This window comes from Coffea arabica, chromosome 10e, assembly GCF_036785885.1.
Source record: "Coffea arabica cultivar ET-39 chromosome 10e, Coffea Arabica ET-39 HiFi, whole genome shotgun sequence".
NCBI lineage: Eukaryota > Viridiplantae > Streptophyta > Magnoliopsida > Gentianales > Rubiaceae > Coffea > Coffea arabica.
In genome coordinates, this window is record NC_092328.1 from 14,938,979 (window position 1) to 14,950,117 (window position 11,139).

General features: G+C 33.2%; 1 long non-coding RNA gene across 1 annotated transcript; it reads left to right on the forward strand.

The window, feature by feature from the left end:
* The first annotated feature begins 4,282 nt into the window (after positions 1-4,282).
* On the forward strand, positions 4,283-7,360 carry LOC113711733 (uncharacterized). The gene is made up of 3 exons (XR_003453149.2): positions 4,283-4,560; positions 6,340-6,417; positions 7,166-7,360. It is a non-coding gene; the product is annotated as an uncharacterized lncRNA (long non-coding RNA).
* Positions 7,361-11,139: the final 3,779 nt, after the last annotated feature.

An 11,139-nucleotide genomic window follows, 5' to 3' on the forward strand; every position in this document is an offset into this window, starting at 1 on the left:
ATCAAAGTTAGCATAATCCCTAAGCCATACCTCAAGACCCTCGCCATTTGAATGAGGGGCAACCTATTTGACTGCAATCTAAGAATCTTCATAAGCAATAGGCAAAGGATGCTCAGGGGCGAGCCGATAGTTAATTGAAACTGCTACAACACCAGCTTCTGCAACTACTACATTAAGGTGCGCGTGATATGTATGAGAGAAGGCAGATTTGATCAAAAAGCCTCCACCATGTAAGTAGACCAAAAGAGGAAGTTTTGTATCTCCAAACCTATTCCAACAAAACCACATCATTTTAATTGTATAGAACAACCAACTTTGTGGGGAAATAATAATATCAACATTAAATTGTGCTAACAGAGTGTCCAATTTTGGAATAAAAGCATTTAGCTAACAATAGAAATTACGATTTTACAAAGCAAATTATACCATTAAAAAAAATAATGAAACCTCACCTCAAGTTGAACTACCAATAATAATTTCATCAGAGAACCATATTGAAATCCAGAGTACAATGGCAATATAAATAAGTATTTATCGGAAGACGAAAGGAACATAACGGAAGGGGCAGACATTTGAAGAATTGAAGTTGAAACTAATGCTCAATCATAAATTCCTTAATAAACCACATTGTCCTTGCTTTAATTGAGATGAAAATGACGTTTGAAGTTCTTCAAATTATAATAGCAAAGTAACAGTAATAATTGATACAAACCAAAATGAATGTCTCTGCAAGGACATTTAAGTAATTATACCAATAAAGAAGCTATTATGGGTTGTACCCATTGTAGAAAAGATGACCAAATAATCTCATATTCCCAAACTACCCAAACCTTTGAACAAATCATCATTGCATCTTTTAGAATACAAGGATATTTCAGTAAACACAATAATACACATGCTATCTAAAGTAGTACCCAATACTATAATTACACTCAAAACAACCTCACAATCCCAAAATACCCCTACTCTTGCAGTTGAAATTCAAAGCCATTCTTTGACCCAAACTCATTCTTATATAGTATAAGGATTTCAGGGATGAAATTAAGCGGGAGCGGGCATGGGTAGCCACCGCCCGCCTGCCCCCCTCCAAAAACTTCTTAAAAAATATATATAGGCCCCTAAAAGCTTTTTAAATTTATATATGAAGTCCTACTTTTTAAATCAAATTTCATCACTTTGCCCCAAACATATTTATCATTATCATACTTAGATATTGATTAGAGAATTTATTTAAATGTCACTGTTTGAAACCAACTCTTAGCTTTCTTATATTAGCATAATATATAAATTTATTATAAAACTAATCTTAGTATATAATTAGTTTTATGTTTGATATATACTATTTTTAAATAACTAAAGAGTCTCCTTTAATTTTCTTTATAAAACATATCACATATATAGCAATTGAACTCTTAATTTCCTTATATTAGCATACCTAACAGTTTTCACTTTAATATTTTTTATAGCATTAGTAGTTAGTATAACTTTTAAAAAATAACTAAGCAAATAGATGCGTTCTTTTAGCAGGTACCAAGTGAGTACTAGTAAACAACTTAAATTATACTCAACTTACCATATGATTATAAACAATCACAGTTATTTTACCCTTGCATTTAGACAGTTACATATTGACTATGCTTTTTAAAAAATTCACATCTGAGGCCATCTGAATGAGTCTCTCATTAGGCACCTGCTATCCAAATAATTCCTTTATTAGATATGATTATCATAACTTTAAAATAGTAACTTAAGAAACACTCTATCAATATGCAAAATAAAACAAAAAAAGACAAGACAAAGAGAAGAAATCGCACACAAGTTAAAGAAAATTTAACCATAGGCACAAATTATTAATGCTAAATTTACTTGAGCTAAAAAAATGGGGGGAAAAACAGGAGTATTAGTCAAAATAAACACCACAATTTTCAACTTCTGTCTCTATTTGATCAAGCATCAATTTTTGCTATCTCCATTAAACCTGTTTTAAGCATTGTCTCTTTTGCTAAACTCTATTTTTTAAAGACAATTTTATTTTACTTTAGAATTTCTTTCATTATATCATAAATCCTAGATATTAAATATTTAAATAGTTATTTTTATTCTAAATTTAAAACTTAAAAATTTATGATGAGTATTAGCATATAATATATTTGTGTAACGTTCGCCCCTGTGAAGCAAAATCCTGGTTCCGCTGTTGCATGATTATAAACATATAGTAGGGCGAAAAACACTGCCCCTTATTAAACTATTGAAATAGTAAACTTTTGACTATCCAACCTTTTTTGGTTTTAAATTGGTCACTCAACTAACAAAAATGCTATACTTTGGTCATCTAACTTTTTTTTTTTATTTCTAATTGATCACTCAACTAACAGAAGTGCTATACTAGTGTAATTAAGAGTCATTTTTAGTACTCCAATCCACAACTAAGAGCATAATTTAGAGTTATCTTTACCTTCTATTTTGATGTGATTGGCCTCTAAATTTTATTCCTAAATTTGAAGATCGAATGGAAGTAGAAGAACGATGAATTGGATTTTTTTTTTTTTATCTAGAGATGGGAAATCCATTTGGGTGGCTAAAAATAGCTCATGTTTTTTCTTCTATTGGGTTTAAGGTAATCACTAATAACAGCCTAAATATGGTTGGACAAATTTGTCAATCGTTTTTGGAAAATGAATTGCTCGATTTGGGTGGGTAAAAATGACTTGCGGTTTTCTTCTATTTGGTTTAAGGTAATAAGAACCTAACCATGGTTAGACTAATTATCCAATCGTCTTCAGAACATGAACTACTCGTGTAGTGCTTTCTGCAGATTTAATGACGAAATCCATCAAAATGGCTATTAGTGTAATACTTTTGTTGGTTGAGTGATCAATTTGAAACTAAAAAAAAAATATTGGATGATCCAAGTCTAGCACTTACAAATTTGAAACCACAAAAAGTTGAACGGCCAAAAGTGTAATGTTCCAATAGTTTAATAGCAGATAAAGCTTTTTGTCCTATAGTTATAGATAGTTCTGGGGAAATTCTATACTTGGCTAAGTTGAATGGTTAAAAGTGTGCAATTCCAATAGTTTAATAGCGGGCAATGCTTTTTTGCCCTTTAGAGTAATAGATATTATTGGGGAAATTTTATACTTAGCTAAGTTGAATGGTCAAAAGTGTTACTGGCATCCCTCGCACAAAGTGTGTTTAGTACCTGGCACCCCTCGCACAAAGTGTGAGGCTCTTTAAGTAGTATACATGTGGTCTAAGTTGTGGAAGTGCTTTTCATTAGGCCAGAACTACACCATATCTTGAAATTTGAGGAGAAAATAGACATAATATCAAAAGAGTTCTTTAAACTATCCTCTGCAACATTCCAGTATCTGAAGCACCATAAGTTCTCCTTCACCTGAAGCACCATAAGTTCTCCTTCTCAGACCAAATTCAATAGCCAAGTAATATCCCATTTGCTTTCTTCTGCCAAAATGTAGTTCTCCTTCTCAGACCAAATTCAATAGCCAAGTAATATCCCTTTTTTCTTCATTTGCCAAAATGTTGTTACTTGTTAAATATTTCAAAAGGATAAGGATCTAGGATAATTTTATTACATAAGTTTGGCCAGTCTTGGAGTCATTTTATTTTATGATTATTTGACTACTCAATGGATAAGAGGCTTTTTATTGGGGAAAATTGTGAGGATTCGAAAATTCCATTATTTTAAAATCCCTAATTTTGGCTAAAATAATTATTTATTTGGATTTTTGCCACGAATAATATTTTCTAGCCTATTAGACCTAAGTACATGATTTTATAGTTCGTTATATTTTTAAAGTGTCTCATTTTAAAAATAATAAAATAAAAACATAGATAAATAAATAAGTATTTTCTTATAAGCCTATTTAGCGAAAAAGTGGAAACGTGTCTAAAAACTTTAGCCAATTGGGATTACAATAAGCTAAAAATTTAAGACCTATACAATGGACCTAAAATAGACAATTTTAGGTTTAAACACACAAGTAATAACTAGTGGTACGATCGTTATAAGAATTTTTCAAAGGTTTTAATTTTTATTACGCCTAAATTAGAAATACGTGTTTTCACGTGCGCACTTAATTGAGGGACTTTGGACCATTATTTTGGGACAATTAAGAATGCATAATATTTATATGAATGTAAGAGCCCTAGAGGTTTAGTGCACTAGTGCAACAAACGTAAGAGAAATCGGATACAAAACGCGCACGTAGGACACTAGTTATAATTGATTTGACGTAATTAATATAATAGACGTCAAGCGTCTTTCGTACGCGAAGTCATCAGAACCGCAATTCATTTCCTTTCTTCTAGCTTCATAGTCGGCCAACTGCTGCAGAGAAACAACCAAAGACTCTCACCATTTCTTTCTTCCAAAGCCATGCAAATCACTATCAAACTTCCACCAAATTCTCTCAAAATTTAACTACAACTAGCTCAATACTTGGACAACAACTTAGGCTGGAAAAGGGAGGAGTTTCACGGCTGTCTTCAGGCTTCTTAGGGACCGAAATATTCTGATCTGAACAGCCATCAAAGTAGGTAGCCATCTAACTCCTTAAACTTGTTTTATGAAGTTTGATTTATGCATTTGAGCTAGAATCGTCACTCTAGTAGCTTGTATTGTTGGAAAAGTGGGCTCTATGAATTCCCACTCTTGGGTTGTTGCTGATTCTGTGCTTGATGAAGTTTATGATATCAGATTAGTGTTTAAGTTATGGATTTGTTGAAGGAAACTGCTAGAAAACTCACGTAGAGAGCAAGGGCCAAACTTGACCATTTTGCCCCTGCTCTGTTCGGCCATTTCCAGGCCAATTTTTAATGGTCTAATGGCTTGAATTGGATGTTTATAGGATGTATTATATGTGTGAAAAATTTCATTAGAAAATATTGATGTTTGATTGAGCAAATGAATTTTTCTTGAGAAACTAGCAAGTCTGGAAAACTGTTCGCGTATGATTCTGACCAGTGGTAGTATTTTGGCTATAACTCTGTCCTCGGATGTCGAAATCATGTGCCGTTGGTGGCGTTGGAAACTAGACATTCCTGGCTTTAATTTGGTATATAATTCACGTTCTGATTCTTTGTGAGCAAGCCGAACCAAATGTTTTAAGTTCGCTGTCCTGTTGCTCTGTTCATCTGGAATGAAGTGTTCAGGCAGCAACTTGATGCCCGAATTTGAACCAGATGGGTGCCGAATTTGGAAACGATTTCTTCTGTGATATTTTACCCCTATGAATGTATTTTCCAAAGGCGTAAGCCATGCTCGATTTCGAGTTAAATTGACTGAGTTGTGACTGAAACAAGTGGACTGCTCTGTTTTGGAAAAAAACCTAATGTTGGACTGGTTTGGAACAAGATCTTGTAGTGAACTTGTTAATTGATGTTCTTGATACAAAACACTTACCAAAGGCATTATGGATGTTTCTTAGGCCTTTATTTCACAAATGAACCATGATTGGATAGTTTGCTTGATTAAACGTTTTGAAATGGGTAATGAAAGTTTAAAGGCAGATTGCCTTAAGGATTTTTCCAAACTTTGGTTGATTGAATGACCACCCTTCCGAGGGTATTTTTCCATGAAATTTGATAGAGAGATACCTGTCATATGGGAGTATTATACTGCAAAATTTGGTGTCAATCCAAGTCCGTTTCGACACTTAATGAAAGGTCCAAAGTCGGAACCAAATCTGGAAATTTTGTAACAGTCTTGAATTTCTCCCAACTTTGAGCTATCATATCTTGGTGCTCGAAACTCCGATTCCTGAGCCGCTTGTTCTGTCCGAAACTTCACTTGTACTTCTAATTGAGTTATAAGTTTCAAGGGCCGGTTTGTAACGAGTGATTTTTTCCGAATTTCCAAAGTTAGCGAAAAACCAACCCCGGCTCAATCCTGGTAATCTAGAACAGCAACTTTAGGCTCATTTTTGAACACTTTCCACTTCGATTCATGGAAAAGTGTCTTCTAGGAACTTGCAGTACTTTCTAAGAGGTTTTCAACGGTATAAAGTTTTCCAATTCTCGACTTATGCCGAGTGAGTTACGATTTTTCAAAGATTCATAACAAAACTGAAAATTTTCCAACTTTCAAGGAAATAGAGTTTTTCAAGAACTCTTTATTCTTTTGATATTATCTAAACGTTTTATCCCCGATTTCCTAGATAAAGACTTAAATATTGTTGAATGTTATTAAACCTCTCTCGAACCTCGATTTACGAGTAATTGAGGTTCATTTTCACGAAATTTCCTAGAGTAATACTAGTGAACGAATTATTCCTCGATATTTGGGATATGGGTGATAATTCACTATTATTTGCTCAGGCACGCACGAGGACCTCCAAGAGGACCCTACTGTGGAAGTTTGAACTCTTCCTCCAATTTACTTGCTTGCATAACTTGGTGAGTGTCAAGTGTATGCCTACTTGAACCCTAAAGTCTTGATTCATGCTTGATTCACCTGATTTCATGCTTAGCTTAACTGATTTTGACAAAATGGAGTCGAGTGTGTACTTGATCGCACTCGTTCTCATTTGAAACGAATGACTCATGCTTAACATGATTTGCTTGGTTTACATGACTTGAAATGTCTGCTTAAACCTATCAAATGCTTGAATACATGAAATGGTATGCTATGATTGCATATGTCGATGGAGTGAATCTCCTCGACATTTACATGACAAATGGGGGACGCCCAAACTCATAGGCCGACCTTGGAACTCGAGCCGGCATGGGCTTGGTCGGGAACCTCGGTGAGCCATGAGACTCAAATGATAAGCTTGATCTATTGAGAGATCTCGCTTGGCATACTCGTATAGTATCGCCTTATAAATGTAGTGCGGGCCCGAAGTGGTGTATGGTAGACGGATGAGAAGTAAGTGGTGAACTACGGATATGAAAATATCAACCCGGTTGACGGAGAGTCATCACGGGGAGATATGCAAATGACATCGGCAAATGTGGAATTTAGCTCCTGAGAGCTTCTATATCCTTGAATTGTTTCTGGTTACGCTTTGTTGGCGTTATTAATTACTTGCAAGCTATTACCTGAATTGTTATTTGGACTTGTTATCTGAACTATGTGTCTGCATGTGTGTTCTTGGCCTCACGAGCGTTTTTGCTCACCCTGTAGATTTGTTTTCCTTAACAGGTTTGAACTCGGAGGTAAAATGGAGAAGCCCTCTGATGTACTTTTGTTTAGGGCTTGTTATTACTTTTGATTATGCCTTTGGTTTTGAAATTGTACTTCTGGTATGGAAATGTAACCTTTGGACGAAATGTAATCTGTATTCTGACGTGTGGTTTGGAGAATGGATGATTATTATTAAGTTTGAATACTTCCGCATTTATTGTATTTAAGTTATTGGCTTGTGTTGAGTGGTCCGGCTATAAGTTGAATGGAATTGCTTGAGTCCTGGCGAGAGCTAGGCAGGCGTCCCGCGGATACCCTTTGGTTCGCCTTAGGGAGAAGTGGGGGCGTCACAAAAATTACTTTTACTTTTTTCTTAACCCAATGGATAAGATTTTAACTTGTTCCATAAGAAACAGATTTTGTTCAGAATATGTGATTTTTATGATAAATCTTCTACTAACATTAAACTTTATTAGAAAAATTTTATCCAAAACAAATTTTCAGCACAACAACGTTACATTCATAACACTTTTATAATGTTAGAGTTTGTTATCAAATCCCATCCAAAAAATTAACATTCATAACACTTTTATAACGTTAGAGTTTGTTATCAAATCCTATCCAAAAAATTCTGAACCTTCTAATGTTATTTTGGTGACCTGTGAATAGTGGATTTTCCTAATCCTTCAAGTACTCTTAACAATCTCCAAATGAACTTTCATGGTTGCTTTCTCCTTTTCTTCTTATCTTCTTCTCGTTCTTGCTGGTTCTCTACATCTTGATGTTCATGATCCCTCTAAAATAAACAGAGGAAGGCTTGTTTTATCTTGAGAAAATAGTTCGGCACCTCGAAATACTTTCTTTAGGATAGGGCTCACCAGCATAACTCAAGTATTGTTAACATTTTTGGTTCACTTATTCCTACAATCTAAAGAAACTATGGCCTCCAACAATGCAAATCCATCTCATGATACTGCTCAGCTACCCTAAACTCAACCTACTATTGTACTAGTGAATCTACCATATGCCAAGCATTTTCTTGGCATATCCAAAATTGAAGTGGTTGCCAACGAAAACTTCAGGAGATAGTAAGACGAGTGTTCTCTTGCTCGATGTCAATGGAGTTCCCCATACACTAGTTGATCCACAACTAACTTCATATGCTAATGACAAGATTCAACAATCATGGCAACATGCTAATAAGATATGGAGTCACACCATTTTACAAACTATTTCTAATAAATTATTTGATGTCTACTACAGCTATAATGATGCTAAAATAATTTGGGAAGCTTTAATAAAGCAGTTCACTGCCGAAGATGCAACCGAGCAAAAATTCATTGTAGGAAAATACTATTACTAGCAAATGACTGATGATAAGGAGATGAAGATTCAAATCAACAAGTACTAAAAATTGGTTGAAGATTTGAAGAATGAAGAAATCATACTGCCCAAAAAGTTTGTTGCAAGTGTGCTGATTGAAAAACTGCTTGATTCATGGAGTGACTGCAAGAATGGCTTGAAGCACAAACAAAAAGCTTTCAACATTGAGAAGCTTGTGACCCATAGATTAATGGAAGATACCAATACAAAAGAGTCAAATGCCGCTAAAGCCAAGGAGTTTGCCTTTAAAGCAAATTTGGTGCAAAGAAATAGTAAAAGATACGAAAATAAGTCTCAAAACTACAAGCCTAATAATGCAACTTCAAGAATAAGAAAGACATTTATTTTGTTTGTGAGAAACCCGGTCATCATGTTGTACAGTGCATAAACTAATATAAAAAATGAGAAACTTAATCAAATTTTGATAAGTGATAGATTCTTATATGTAGAACTCGATAAATGTGTATATACTAAAGTTGTAAATAATTAATATATGATAATTTGTTTGAACGTGGATGATATGCTTATATTTGTTACAAGTTTCGAAATTGTTAAAAGTACTAAATATTTTTTATCTTCTAATTTTGATATGAAAGATCTGGTGAAGCAAAAAAGATATTGGATATTAAAATCATAAGAAGAAGTGATGCTATTATGTTGTCACAAGAACATTATGTAGAAAGACTTCTTAGAAAGTTTAAAAATTTTGATGTGACACCTGTAATCATTCCTTATCATGCTAATACTCATTTGAGAAAAAATCTTGGTGACCCAATTGTTCAGTCTAAATATGCTCAGATTACTGGGAGTCTAATACATCTAATGAATTTTATAAGGTCTAATATAGCTTATTCTTTGCGTAGACTGAGTTGATGTACTCAAAATCCCAATAATGAACATTGATTTACATTAGTTAAGGTTATTATCACTTTACCCCTTTAACGTTTGGTGCTATTATCAATTTCCACCTTAACGTTATCTTTTAGTCACTTTATCGCAAAGACTAATGGTCAAACTTAATGGAGTTTGTTAATTAAAGTGAAAAGACATGTTTAACCCTTAAAATTATTATCACTTTACCCCCATAAAATATAGTCTCATTATCAATTTACCCCCTAGAGTTATTTTTTAGACATTTTATTCTACCATTAAATCAACTTAGGAAGTTAAAAAACTTTAGAAAAAAATACCCTCCTCTTTGCATAATAAAAATAATAAAAAATTTAGAGTAACTCTTCTCCTTTTTAGTATCAACAAAAAAAGTCAAAGTATTAATTTCTTTCTTCTTGGCAATCTTATTAATATTGAAAAAAAATAGAAAGATAGAGAGGGGGTGGGGGAGAGGGAGAGGGAGCGAGAGAGCTCAATTCTGTTTTTAAAAATTAGAAATAAGAAAGAATTAAATACTTTTATTATTTTAAAATTATTTCACTTTTTTGTTTACCACCAAATTCTAATTCTAATCCCAACAATCTTAAAGTAATACGACAATGTTAGACTTTTCTTTATTTTTTTATTATTTTTTTGCAAAATCTAATTTTTTGTCTCCTTCTTTCCTATCTCTTTTTCTTTTCCTAGTATTAAAAAGTGTGAAAAAAAGAAATTTGAGAAAACCCTTTTATTTTATGTTTTTCGATCTCTTAAAGTGAAAAAAAGGAAGAATAGCCGTTCCAACTTTTTTATTTTTAATTATATATAAAAAGGGTAAATATATTTAAAATTTTTTGACCATACTAGTTAGATTAATGATGAGGTAAAATACATAGAAAATAATGTTAAGAACTAAAGTGATTGTATCACTATAATCCAAACGAATAAAGTGATAATAACAATGTAGTAATGTTATAAAATAAAAGGGTATTTTTGTCCAAAATTTCTTAACATGTTGAGTTGAATTACTTATGGGGATAAAGTGACTAAAAGATAATGTTAGGGGGTAAACTGATAGTAGTGATATAATTATAGGGGGTAAAGTGATAATAACTCTATTAGTTAAACTAATGAAATACTTAAGAGGTACCATGAACTATGATATTCTGTATAGTGGATTTCCCACTATATTAGAAGGTCACGTTGATATTAATTGGATCTCTGATTTAAATGAGATAAAATCCACTAGTAGTTATGTGTTCACCCTTGTGATTGTGCAATAGCATGGAAATCTGTTAGACAAACGATCATTGTTAGATCGACTATGGAATCAAAGTTTGTAACTTTAGAACCAACGGGTTCTGAGGCCGATTGATTAAGAAATTTCTTAGCTAATATACCCTTACAAAGGATCTATTGCCTCCCGTGTTTATACTTTGTGATTGTCAAGTGACAATTGCTTTTATTAAAAGTAAATCTTATAATTGTAAAAGTAGATATATGAAATTAAGACATGATATTGTAAAGTAGTTGCTTAAAGATGGAATAATTTCATTAATTATGTGCAGTCAGAAGTGAATTTGACCAATCCTCTCAATTTGGCCGATCCTTTGACTAAACCTATGTGATGAAAATTAGTTCTTCAAACTTCTAGAGAAATGGAATCTAGACCTACAAGTAGTCAATAGAGATGGTAACCCAACCTATGTGGTAGAGATCTCATGGAATCTAGACCTAGT